At 39.0% G+C, this 13,911-nt stretch overlaps 1 protein-coding gene across 1 annotated transcript in view; it reads right to left on the reverse strand.

The window, feature by feature from the left end:
* mrpl11 (mitochondrial ribosomal protein L11) overlaps positions 1-13,911 on the reverse strand; it is a 63,147-nt gene that overhangs the window by 48,366 nt on the left and 870 nt on the right. The window lies entirely within an intron of this gene.

Consider the following 13,911-nt stretch of genomic DNA (forward strand, 5'->3'; position numbering starts at 1 on the left):
TATGTTGAAGCATCAAATGGTGCTTTGAGAGCACTGAGAATAGATAGGCGAAGGGCCTTAACGCAACTCCAGTGATAAAACTGAGGATTCAGTCTGGCGCTAAATGAAATGAGGCATCACAATGCGAAGCGGTGAAGAGGTGACCTACATAAAAACACCGCACAACTGCACTCGGGGCACGCTTTGGTGCAGCAGAATTTATATTACATATTTCAAGTAATGAAGGGCATGCTACTAACATGCTTCAAGGGTGCAAAAGAAAGCTTCAATCAGAACGGCTGTGTAGTGGAAGAATAAACTCAAAGCGGCAGGAATCTGAACGGAACAAGAGGCTGTTTGAACCGAACGCTGCGTTCCCATGGCAATTCCTGGCAACTGCGTCGTTCATAAAGAGAAAGCGAGGACTGCAGAGTTCGTGCACTTTGTCCAAACCCACTTGATGAAGGTGGGGCGGAAAAGTGGACATATAAATTACAGCCTTATTAACGACAGCAAAGGGGGAAAAAACTTTATGTTGCAAACAAACGCTCGCTGACTTGATTGGAAGGAATTCTTTCTAATGGTGTTGAGTTATATTTGTCTGTACAACAGAATCCAACGATTGGTTGTGGGCCTTTTCGTGGGCAGCGCCTTTACATTTTCTTGGCCGTTTCAGAGCATTTTGACTGAACTTTCTAGACCCACCGAATATAGTTGTGACAATATAAGCACTGAACGTTACAAAACAAAGAGTCGACTCTTCTTTCACCAAAGAACAAGTAATGTGTTGCTAGATTTTTCAGTTTTTTTAGTGATCAGCAGTAGAACATGGGTTCTACTGAAACCATACCAGAAACACCAGTTTCTGACCATAAAGCGACGAAAACAAGCTTTTTTGTGAAAAGAAACATCACGTAGAACAGTGACTTTGATGCTAAATACTTTGGACTTTTGTGAGACCTCAAAAAAACTACAGAACAACAAAAAAAAAGACTAAATTACGGCTTTTGATGGTAAAATAATTATTGATTTACACATGCACAACCACAACAACAACAAAAAACTCGCCGTGAGCGTCATTCACTCCATGAACCTCATCATCTCTTATGAATGCGACACACGTTTTACTTCCTACTGTAACAGATACTGGTTATACTAGGGCTGCACACTATTTTGTCATTGCGATGTACGTGTGCGCAATAGTCACTTTGCACGGTCTGCTGCGATGTTGGTGTACTGTAATATTCACTGAATCAACTGTAATATTAAAAGTAACAAGCAGATGGAACTTGTTTGGACATGCTCAAAAAGAATAAAAGATGGTACACCTGCTGCATTTCCTATTTTGCTCGTTGGAATGAAACTAGGCAGGCACACAGTAGCTGCGTGAGTGCGCGAGGTTCATTCAGGGACCACTGCGTAAATGGGAGAGAATGTGTTGTTTTTTGTAATACACTGCATCATTGTAAAAATTGATTACCTGGAAAATTATTTGTATCAGAATGCTTTAGTTCAAATACTGTACGATCAATCACACTGTGAAAATATGGAAATTTTTGTTTCCACAAAGTGACGTTATAATCATTCATTCATTTTCCGTGCTGCTTATCCTCACTAGGGTCACAGGCGTGCTGGAGCCTATCCCAGCTATCTTCAGGCAAGAAGGGGTGTACAACCTCAACTGGTCGCCAGCCAATCGCAGGGCGCATGTAAACAAACACCTATTCACACTCACGGGCAATTTAGAGTCTTCAATCAACCTACTAAGCATGTTTTTGGGATGTGGGAGGAAACCGGACTAACTGCAGAAAACCCATAAATTCACCATACATGAATGTGAATGTGTTTTTAAGTGTATACAGGGTGTGCTCAGCTTATTACTGCTACTGACATACTTACCATGTTTTCACATACAGACTAGATTGTCTTACATTTATGGCCTTGAAGTGTTTTTTTTAACAAATATTTATTGCAATTATGACTTTACGACTATGTTAGCATAGGTTAGTGATTTATACTGTATTGTATACTACGGCATATACAAATTTGGGTTACGTACCTCCGTAGGAACTGAACTGCATCGTAAATTAAGATCGCGCTGAACTAAAATAACGGCAGCTTTGGAAAAAAAATAATAATAATAAAAAGCCTAAAGCTTTTTTTTTAATTGTTTTGTTTTGGCAAATACTGTCAGTAACATAGTTGCCTATTATTGTTTTTGGCCGAAATTCTCACATCTCCAAAACTACTTTTCAGGAAATAAAAAATGCCCCAAACAAATCCATCGTTTGAGTTAGTGAACACAGCATTGCGATTTATCGCATTTATTATACCTAAAATTGCTATAATACACTCATGTATAATCGTGTGCAATCGGCAATTTAATTTGCCCCAAAAAAGAAAATGCAAATTTATTATACTGTTGTTGGTTAGAATGTTAATGACACGTCGCCGCGGACAGCCGAGCCAAACAAGCAAATGTATCGAGGCTAACTGTTTTTACTCGTTATTGTCTAAAAAAGGAAATCCAGACTTTCAATCTTGAGGCGACATAATGCTACAGAACTCCCGCAGAGTGAGGGAAGGGGCAGAGTTTTATGACACTTCTCAGACAGGTGAAGCTTTCGAAAGAGTGAATGGACTTGTTCTCGAGATATTTTCAACACTTTCGATTGGTTCATAAATTGTAAAAATTACAAAATTTACCATATTTGGACATGAAGTTTTTGCCCGACAGCGATGATATTGTAGCACTTCCACAAACAATGCTCAAGCAAAGGTTTTACTGTGTGTGCGTGTGTTTTTGTGTTTTTTTCCTCCCCCACTGTGCTGGGTTTATTGGAGCAGGAGAATCTCAACCACAATGAAAGTCATATGGCAACACCACTCGGACAAATCACTAAATATTACTCTTATATTACTCTTCAAAAAAAAAAAAATGACATTCATAAAAAGGTGTGACATTTATAATGGATTTTAGCACGTACAATGGCAAAGGACAACCCCCCTTTTGTATCTCAAAATGAAAATGATTTTCCCACATCATTCCGCCCTCCTCCCCAGTCAATTTTCAAATCACCGTAGCCAGAAAGATCAAAGTAAACAAGTCAATAAAAGCGGTGAAATGAGGTGGTGGCCGGGGAAACACGGCACCTGTCGCCAATATACTCAGTTCCACACAAACGTTTGCGCACTACGATCTGAGGCACTCCGTCCCGCAGGTTTTCTTTTACGACCAATTCGTTACAAGCACGCGGCGATATTGCAAAAGGTTTTCACACAAGCGTGAAAAAGTAATTGAGAAGGAGCGCAATTCAAGGACAGAGCTCATTTTGGAGAGATTAATCAGCTGGTAATTAAAATTGTGATCTTAATTGCACTAGTGAGGCCCCCTGCTGTGTCTTGTTTGGCCCATTAGGCTCTTTTTCTAATCCTCTTCAAGGACCCGAACATCCAAAGTTAATCTGTTGTTTTATTTACAAGTCAAGGGGACGCTTTAAACTAACAGATTTTTCCCTGCACAATTGTAAACGACACTAATCTGATGAAGGCAGAGGAAATCTCGTTACATCTCCTTACGGCTGTCTGAACAACTACAGGTAAATCTGACATCTCGGTTAAATTAAAGTCCAGTTGGACTGAAAATACCGTGCATATCAAAAAGATGCTGTGTTGTCACATGAAATCTTATCAGCTGAAGAAGAAGAACTTTTAATGTGAAAAAAAGTACAAAGAGTTGCTAATATACACTACAGTTCAAAAGTGTGGAGTCATCAGGAAAATGTAATGTTTTCCATTAAAACACACAGTTGTATATTCAATTCAATTGACTTTATTCGTCCCCCAAGGGGCAATTTAAGAGGTCATGACAGCATCTTAAAGGATGTAGAAAACGCACAAACACACATTTGAATTTAAAAAGAAAAACATAGCAGCGCACACATGACAACAGATAACATTGAATACTAAAGCAATGTGATCAAAATTGATTTTCCATTATTAAACAATAACATGCGCAAGTGAGGTGCAGGTATTATTTTCGTCCACTTGGGGTTGCCATTCTCAAGTTCTACTGCAGTATCTGGGACTTTGAATATGTATGGTTTGGTGAGTGACACTGCCGTCAGGGAATGAGAGTGTAGAGTTGACTGGTTGTCAACTGGCTAACCCGATAGCTAGTCTGCGTGATGAGTGACTTGGCATGAGTTTGGCAGCTCGTGTATGAATGTGCTGATTACGTCTTTGTTTTCTTACCGGTTAATAAAGCGATTGCATCGGCGTCTGCGTCTATCATTGACCACTTGTGAGCGGCATTACGAAATATTCTAACTCGTGGTGGTTGGCTATATTAAATTAGCTAACGTCTATATGTTATTGTTATCAGGCCAACTCATTGCTTAAAAAGGAACGGTAAGGCAAAAAGGAAGCTGGTTGTGCACTTCTTTCAGTGGATTGAGCAGCCCAAATACCCCGCCAAGCCTCCCTTGTGGGGCCGGATAGAACTGAAATCCATATACCACTGACACGGACAAAATGCCCCCCTGCTTCATAAAGGAAAGTAGTATTCCAGCCAGTGAGATCATGTCCGCTGTGCACAGCATGTGGTCCTAGGGATTTTTCCCCATTCCTGTGTCTAACATCTAACTTTAAATGTAACGCTAAAAGATGAAAGTGATGGGGGTGAAACCAGCTGTGCTGCTTAATAAATAAAATGTTCTTGCCAACTCTGCAGCATTAATATTCAAACTGTGCAAGTTTATTCCATATTCTATGAAACGCTTACGAGACTATCAATGGGGGCCAACTTTAAGATAAAAAAATATAGATTAGCATTTTTCCCCCCCCTCTCTAAACGATGGTGAAGTCGCTCGAATAATCCATCTCTAGCATCTGGCATCTATGATTGATGTACTGTACAGTGAACTCTATCTTTTTTTAAGCAATGGATTTAATGATTTTTTTTTTTACAGTATAAAGTAGAGCTCGGATTTACCGTCTAAATCCCCAAAGGCTAGTCGCACTGGCAGTGATGGACGACTAGCCAATCACAATCAAATCGTTGTACTCCTTGTACTATTCCAAAATAAAGATATGTCATAGTCCAACAAATGAAAAATCCAATTTGATTATTTGAAAACTATCTATAGCTCCCTGGTTAAGTCCTGGTCGCAGTTTTGTCACCAGAGAAGACAGCTAACCTATTTTGGCTGGCGTGTTTTAGCAACCGCTTTTCCGTCCAGAAAAAGCTGTTGCCAAAACATTTCTTTTTAGTTTAAAATGGGTTACTTTATCCAGGATCCCTTGCCACATCGTGGCTGTGGTCTGTTATACACCGGTCTCAGTACTGTAAAATGCATAAATCAACGCTGGCTGAAAACCTCTGCTTCTACTAAGCCAGCTCGTTAGCTTAGCTGCTAGTTAGCAGTAGCTGGCTATCTCTCGTCAATCATCTGCCACAATCTGACGGTGACTTTGCGTATACGCTGAACTTGTACGCAGAATGAGAACATTTCTACGCATGTCATAGTGAATGAGGCCTATTGTCCTTATCTTCTAAAAACACTTCGGTTTAAGGAAATTAAGACATGAAAATGGCTGGATGGAGCCACAATACAATAATAGTCCACAACTGAGGCTTGCCGGTGGAAGAGGAGGAGGTGGAGAATGAAAAATGGGTGAAAAGCCCTGGAGACAAGCTGGTGTCCTTGGATACTGGTAGCAAAATAACAACTAACCAAACTGTAAAACCAAGCCCGCGTCCCTGTCCATCTTTGCACAAATGTTTGAATGTCATTAGAGACACAACAAATGACTGAGAGCCTTGAATACTAAACATCTGCCAGCAGCACGATAAATAGCGCAGGGAGGACCTTCGCCGGCAGCAGTGAATTCTGGGAAGTCACATTTGCTTGGAGGGCAGGCATTTATTAATTAGGGCCACGGGCTTTTAACAGACTGACCAAAGAGAGGAATATATTATACAGCGGTGGCTCGTGATTGGCAGTGTAACCTCGAGAGGAGCTCTTGAAGAAGCCGGGTGTTAAAGACGATCATGCGCTGTTCCGCTACGTTAGCATTCATCGCGTGGAAATGTGCCGCTGCTTTTGATTATGGGATGGCATGTGCTGAAGGGCAGTCGAACAGAACACACTCTTCAAAAGAGTGCCGGTTGAAAAGACCTGCTTTAACCCCATCTCTGGTGCCTTTCAACTCGATTGCTATTACTATTCATCAATATACGGTGGTACCTTGAGTTAGGAATTGAATTTGTTCAACCATCATTAGTGTGCAAAATTAAGTACATTAGTACATTGAACTTTCAATAAACTTTGCAGCTTGTACCAGCATTCCTGACATGTTTACATATGATAGTGTAAATTAAAATGAAGGCGATACTCTTTACCTATAACACTTTATCTGCAAATGTTTAGTGCACTTTAAAATGGAACCAAACACTATGGACAATCATGTACGATCACAACTTGGGAACTGGGAGTAACCATTCAAGGCAAGATTTTGGGGGGGATCTTTTTTTAAATGGACTGCATTCATAACACATGCTTTGACGTTGCCCAAAATGTAAAACGCATGAAAGTCGGTTGAGAAATAACCATGTTCTGATTTATTTTCAATGTTTTGACTTGACTCCGACCAATTCATCAGTCGCAATTTTTTAACCTCTCTTCCGTTAATTGCTGAAAAACCTATTCACTGTTTTTATACTCATGTGAAAGCAATAAAAGTAATACTTTGGCGCTATCTCATGGAATATTGGTGGTGTTGGTCGGTTTAAAGGTAAAATATGTTGTGGCCGCGACGACCATCGCTGGCGACAATGAATGCAAGACCCAAGCTCTTTTCCATATTTAAATTGGGAAACATTAGTGATCCAATCAGAGCAGAGCTCATTCATACGTCGCATAATAATGAGAAATCTGACCATTCTCAATTGCCAGGTGGAAAAGACCAAGTAGAATAGCTTTAAAAGGGAATTTTTTTTTTTTTCCAACAACAATTATCATGCAAACATGCAAACCAGATAAAAGGATATCAAAGATCACCAAAATTAAATAGAAAAACAGTGTTAAAAGGAGCCCTTTAAGTATTTGTGTATTTGCACGTCTTACTGAATTGATCATTTAAATCAATATTGAATCAAATCAAATTGCAAACTAAAGAATCAAAATCGAGTAGAATCACAAGGTTAGTAACAATACCCAGCCCTATTTTTGACCAACTATGTTGTCAGGGAGGACATTTTGTCAACATCTCTGTTGCAAACCACTGCCTCTTGGCCACTATGAATCCTAATGGAGCACGATTGAACTAACAGACATTTTGGGACGACACAAAATTGGTTTTACGGGTGCTTTTGAGCACAGTGTCATAAAAACATCATCAGAGGTCAACCCTCAAAACTCATCATCATCATCATCCACGCAAAAGATGATAAAATATAGGCCCATTTTGTGCACATTCTGTATGATTACAGTTGACTGCTTTGCTACTTGTTAGGAAACCACGGAGGAGAAATAAAACATTTAGGGAGTGCATCGCTCCCCGGCAGAGTTGTGTGAAAAGTTTAGACTACAGCAGCAATACTTGGGCGCCCATCAGCGCATCCCGAGTTGAAACAAGGACACCCAACTTGAATAGCAACGAGTCAGCCATGCAAACATCATCTCCCCGGGGAGGATGGTTTCTTTACTGCCTTCTTTGAGTTACATTTCCTCTCCCACCGTCATATTTGGCAAACTACAACTATGGTGGACGAACAGCATGGTGGGTGCCTGACACACCTTTCTCTCAAAGGGGAAAAGAAAATACAGTATAACCTCCAAGTTTGAACCCCCCCCCCCCCCCCCCAAAAAAAAGCGGCATTCAGGCTGCTAAAGCCAGGATACATACTGTAAGAGTGACACATCTGATTACAAAGTCTTGATTTGAGCCACATTGTAGTTATGGTTTCCCTCAAATGGCCATTGTCACTAACCATCCATCCATCCATTTTCAACACCGCTTATCCTGGTTAGGGTCGCGGGGCGCTGGAACCTATCCCAGCAGACTTCGGGCGAAAGGCGGACTACACCCTGAACTGGTCGCCAGTCAATCGCAGGGCAAATGATTGTAAAAACTCTTATTTTGATTCATTTCACAGGTTCAAAGCCCTAATCTCAATTCTATAGAAAATTTATGGGAAGACCTAAACAGCCATGTGCAAGCAAGGCGGAATGGGCCAAAATTCCTGTCAACTATTGTGAGATGCTTCTGGAAGGATATCCAAAACATTTGCCCCATGTCACACACTTTAAAGACAGTGGTACCAAATACTCATGAAATACATTTTATGTCAACTTCTGACTTTGAAGAAAGTAATTAAATTTGTCTGGAAAAAAATCCTGTCATTATTCTGACATTTAGCAAAAATAAATAATTTTGACAATCCGAATTGAGTAAAAAGAGTAAATGTTTAATCTGACTTCATGTCAGACAGTGAGAAAAAAAAGTGTACGCATTTTTTATATAGTGTATGTAAACTTCTGATTTCAACCATATATGGCGGGGCTTCTCTATGCTTGAACATATTCAGCCAGGACGGCGCAAGATGAAGTGATCCAGCGGGCCAGTTAAATGATCCAATTCTCCAGAGAGGTATCAGTCATTTCGGGGCGACACGTGGCTACATAAAGCCTCTGATATTATCAGGTTCCCTTTTCACAGGAGTTCTTCACCAGGCATTAGGCCTCATGTGACAGCAGCCAAAAAGGTATGAAAAGTCATTTGACCCCACCGCGGAGAAAACAAAGAACATTCCTTAGCATTATTTGCTAAGAGCCAGTCGAGGTTAAGATCCGGCAATGTGCGAATGCCGATTCAACATTCTATTCAAATAAGAAGTCAATGAAAGAAAAGGAAAAAGATGGACATAGAAAAATATTCAAACATTTTCTTTACCCAACAGTACAATAAATGTAGGCAAATATAAAATAAGTGTTTTTGCAAATATGCAAGACCCAAAACAAATCCCCCCCCTCATGGGAAGGAAAAAAAAAAAAAAAAAAAAAAAAAAAAAGAAAAATGTAAAAATTATCATTTTCAATTTAAGCTGCTACATACTGCGTTAACATTATTTCTACTCGCAAATGTGCATCATCTTTAATAACAATACAGATTACAGAGTTTCAAGTTAAAATATAACACAATGACAAAACATCTATATAAAAATTAGCAGGACTGAATACGCTGATCAAATAAAAACAACACTCCCCTTGGTCAATATTTATAACAGTAAACCTGTAAACCAAATGACAAGGCAAATTAACAATTTTCATTCAGCAGTGCAACGAATGTAGAAAAACACAACACAACAGAGCACGAGTTTACATTCTTGAGTATCTTTGGAGGTATACGAGATACAAAATAAACAAACTGCCCCCTCGGGGATAATGAAGACACCTTGGATTGTAAACATCATTTTCCAGTTATGACGCTGCAGACCCTATTACAATGATTGCTACTTTCAAATGTGCATCTACACATTAGACACACATTAGTTTTGTTTGTTCCAATCCAGCTGAATAGTGACGATGACACGATTGATCGGTAGTGGCTAAACTGCTAATGCTACGTGTGCTGGGAGGAGTGGGACTGTACAGACTGTTCGCATTTTCAAGCCTTCCACATAATCACTTGGGTCTTACTACTTCAAATGAATAAACAGGTTTGTTGTGTTGCCCATTTTTTAGGGCACCGACATACCGTCGCCACACTACCGACGTTGAGCTACTTCTCAACAACAGCCTTGTCTCCACAGGAAAACTTCAAGTCATGGCTGACATCTATTTCGCTGCCCACAGCTATACATTTAGCTTCACGTTCGATCATTATGTTTACTTCTTACTACTATTTGTTTACTTCTGCAACTTGCAAACGAAAGTGGGGCAGAAAAAGGTTGACTCTGATTGGGTGTTGTCACGAACATTTCCATCATGTTTGATCAAACAAATATGCTCACAGGTTAGAACCGTAATCGGCCTGAAATTTAACGCGATCATTGATCGCGGTCATTTAATCGCCCAGCCCTAAGTTAAAGTCGTATCTCATTAACAGACAACAGTTTGTACAAAAGAGTATAGCTTAGAGCTATGAAAGAATCAGTGGCCATTCGGATTGGCTCCAATGACCTACACGGATAATATGACGGGAGCCAAAAAGGAGCAATCACTGGAGACGGCGACAATGGCAGATTGAACGGGAGAAGGTTTATCCAACACAGCGTGAAAGATCACTAAAACGGCTAAGTAGCTGGAAAGGCCACAGCTTGGTCCGGTCCGCGAGAATTCATGGCACCATTGAGCGCACAACCGACCCGGGTTTCTACCTGTGACCAAGGTACGGTGAGGGATCCTGGTTAAAATGGTTAAAAAAACTTTTCTGTATGGAGACACGGCAGCTAAAATGTGTCAGTCAAAGCATGCCAGCCTACTCTTATCGGTTCAATAGAATAACGAAATTTCATTTTTCATTTGCTGGACAATTATTCCAGAATAGTGCAAGACGTAACAATTCGATTGTGATTCGCTAGTCATTTGTTACTGTCAATACGAATAGCAAGCGGGGTTTTAGAGTGCAAGTCCGGGGACTAGTATAGAGCTACATTAAAGTGCAATTACCTGCGGTGTCCCCCAGGGGTCAGTGCAAAAAAACAAAGGCCTCAACATTTGTTTTTTGTTTTTCCATTGTACGTTAATGATTTGTTAGGTATCAGAGAAACTGACATTTTTTGTTTTGTTTTCGCAGATAATACTATCCTTGCAGCTATTTGCAACAGTTACCGGTAGTAGAATGACCTAGGTGCACTTATAGAAAGGTTTTTTTTCCCACTACTAGTTCCACTTTTAGCCAACTGGCATGCAATAAAATGTTAATGGTTAAAAAAACTTTGCTGCACTAGTAGCTCAACTAATTGGTACAGTCAGGTACATAACTATAGGAACAAGGACACAATTCTCATCTTTTTGGCTCGAAAAACACCATCACAACGGATTTAAAATAAAACGAACAATATGTGATTTAACTGCAGACTTTAATATGAGGGTATTTACATTCAAATCTTTTGATTGGTGTAGGAATTACAAAGGTTTGTATATGTAACTCCCACTTTTTAAGGGACCAAAATTAATAGGACAAATTAAAAATCATAAATCAAACTTTCACTTTTTAATACTCAGTTACAAATTCTTTGCAGTCAATTACGACCTGAAGTCTGGAACGCATAAACATCACTAGACTAGGGTGAGACAAACTAATCCGACGGGGTCGATTTTATCAGCCGATCGATATTAGCCCTATTCAAATCAACAAAAATTGGCTGAATTTTTACCACACATTACAAAATAAGACAAAGACATTCAAACAACAATGCAGGAAACAGAGAATAAAACAAAAAGAGGCACGATGCACAAAATGATAAACAATCTGCATAACAAATGCACACACAAAAAGATTGGCTACCGTTTTAATTTAACTCTCTGTACATCATTTACAATGCAATTCTGTCACAGATGATCTGTTTTGACATCTCAGAAAGGCATCTGGTTTTTATTTTGAAGTCATCACTTCATGCCAAAGAAAATAATGGAGTAGGAGTAATCTGATTTAACGGTAACATATATCATACGTAGTAATGTTTTGCCAGTAACTTCACTCATTATGCTACTTACTGTAATTTCTCATGTATAATGCGCATTTTTTCCCAAAAAAAATGGTCAAGTCAACAGTGCATTTTTTATTATACACAGGGATAGGGGCAAATGGAAAAAAAAACATTTTATAAATGTATGCCACCATCTAGTGGTTATGAAAAAGCTGTACACTTTCATTCCAAAATGCCACCGCCACCTCGTGGTTATAAAAAAGGTGAAGCCTACACTTTCATTCCAATATGACAGGGGAACGTATGACTGCATATATGTACAGTTGTGCTCATAAGTTGACATACCCTGGCAGAATTTGTGAAATATATATATATTTTTTTAATATGACTGATGACTGAACGACAACCATCATTACTTTATTTTTGGTTATGTTTTGTTTAATGATAATGCTTTTCTGAAACCGTTTAATTTGAATCCCATTAAAATGAAATAAAATGTGTTTCGCCTGGTCCTTCATGTTTTCTTTAAAGAATTGTACCCATCTTATAAATTTTGCCTGGGTAATCAAACATATGAGCACACCTGTGTGTTTTCTAATTTACCAAATAAAAATAGGGCTGTGAATTTCAGAATAAGAGCAAATAAATTTAAAAAAAATAATTAAGTGTTCAAACCAAGTGCTTAACTTCCGAATAATTCTTTGGAAAAAAACTAACAAAATACAGATAATTCTTCATGTTTTGATCATATGGGTAAAAGCAAAATCATGCGTTGTAAAAATGCATTATACATAGGTAGAAGGATTTTCTACAATTTTGAGATCAACTTTGGGGGTGTGCATTATACATGGCTGCGCATTATACACGAGAAATTACGGTATATACCACAAACATTTATGGCCTAAATCTAAAAGATAAATTCATCCGTTAATGCTTTTTATTGCATGTTTGTCTCTGTTGCAAATTATAAAGGACAAAGTATTTTAAAACATTCAAATGTTCTACCTTTAATTCATATCTTTGCTGTTATAAGCCTTAAGGGACCAAAAAATAAGCTATTTTATTCATTATATTTGTTTTAATTATTCCACCAATTAATCGGTTATCTGAATTTTTTTGCTGCCAAATAGTGGAATTGAAATCTGATGCCACTCCTTCAAAAAAAAGAAAAATCCATATCAGTCGGGGCCTGCACATGCCTTCTAGTTGGGCCTCGTCGTGTTTCTAGTGCAGCACAGTAATTTACTAGTAAGGCATACTAGCAGGCAAAATGTGGCATTAGTGGTTTAAAAAGTAAGACAGCCATTCTAGTAGTGTGCTGAACTGTGAAAACAAAGAGCATAGGCTACTATAACATGGACCTCTAAAGCTAAATCAAGGATAGAATAAATGCTCAAATGGCATCCCATACGAGGGCCAAATTCGCAAAACAGCTATGATCTCTGGCTTGCGTAATGGCTTCAAGAAGAAGGATTTTGATGTGCCGCGTTCAAGGTCCCCTGTATGCAATTATCATTGCCAGAAAACATGTTTCCACAGAGCGTTAGTGTTATTCACACAACTCAGTAAATTCAACTTAGAAGCCTTGAATGCATACAATAACAGATATACAGTATTCAAAATCCTCCAGTGACACACGTTTAAGCGTCACCGCCGTGATTTTTGGCCTCGTCCCAGTGAATTTCCAATCTTCTAAATGCTACTATAAACTTTTCAATGATCGCCGTCAAGAAGCCTCCGCAGCCACTCGACATGAATAGGCTGCCGCTGCTTTTCGGATTTAATTTGCTCACCTTGACAGTATTCATAAAAGATCTGCTGCAATCAAAGTCAATGGGGGGGGGGGGCATTATGATCATTTTTCAGAACTGAGAAGGATCTTGATAAGGTGTGAAAAGATAGCACATTCCCTTGAAAAACAACAAAAGAGCAGTCGGCTGTAAAGTAAAATTAAAGACATGACATAGAAGCCAAAAATGAGACAAAATAATGATAGCCAACAAGCATAATTGAACATAGAAAATCTTTGGAGGGAGTTGAAAGTCTGTGTTGCCCAGCGACAGCCCCAAAACATCACTGCTCAAGAGGAGATCTGCATGGAGGAATGGGCCAAAATACCAGCAACAGTGTGTGAAAACTTACAGAAAACGTTTGACCTCTGTCACTGTATATATGTGTGTGTGTGTGTGTGTGTGTAGTGTATATATATATATATATATATATATACACACATATATATATATACACACACACACACACAAAAGGTTTCTCCATAT

The sequence above is a fragment of the Phycodurus eques genome, chromosome 9 (genome assembly GCF_024500275.1).
Source record: "Phycodurus eques isolate BA_2022a chromosome 9, UOR_Pequ_1.1, whole genome shotgun sequence".
In the NCBI taxonomy this organism is placed as follows: domain Eukaryota; kingdom Metazoa; phylum Chordata; class Actinopteri; order Syngnathiformes; family Syngnathidae; genus Phycodurus; species Phycodurus eques.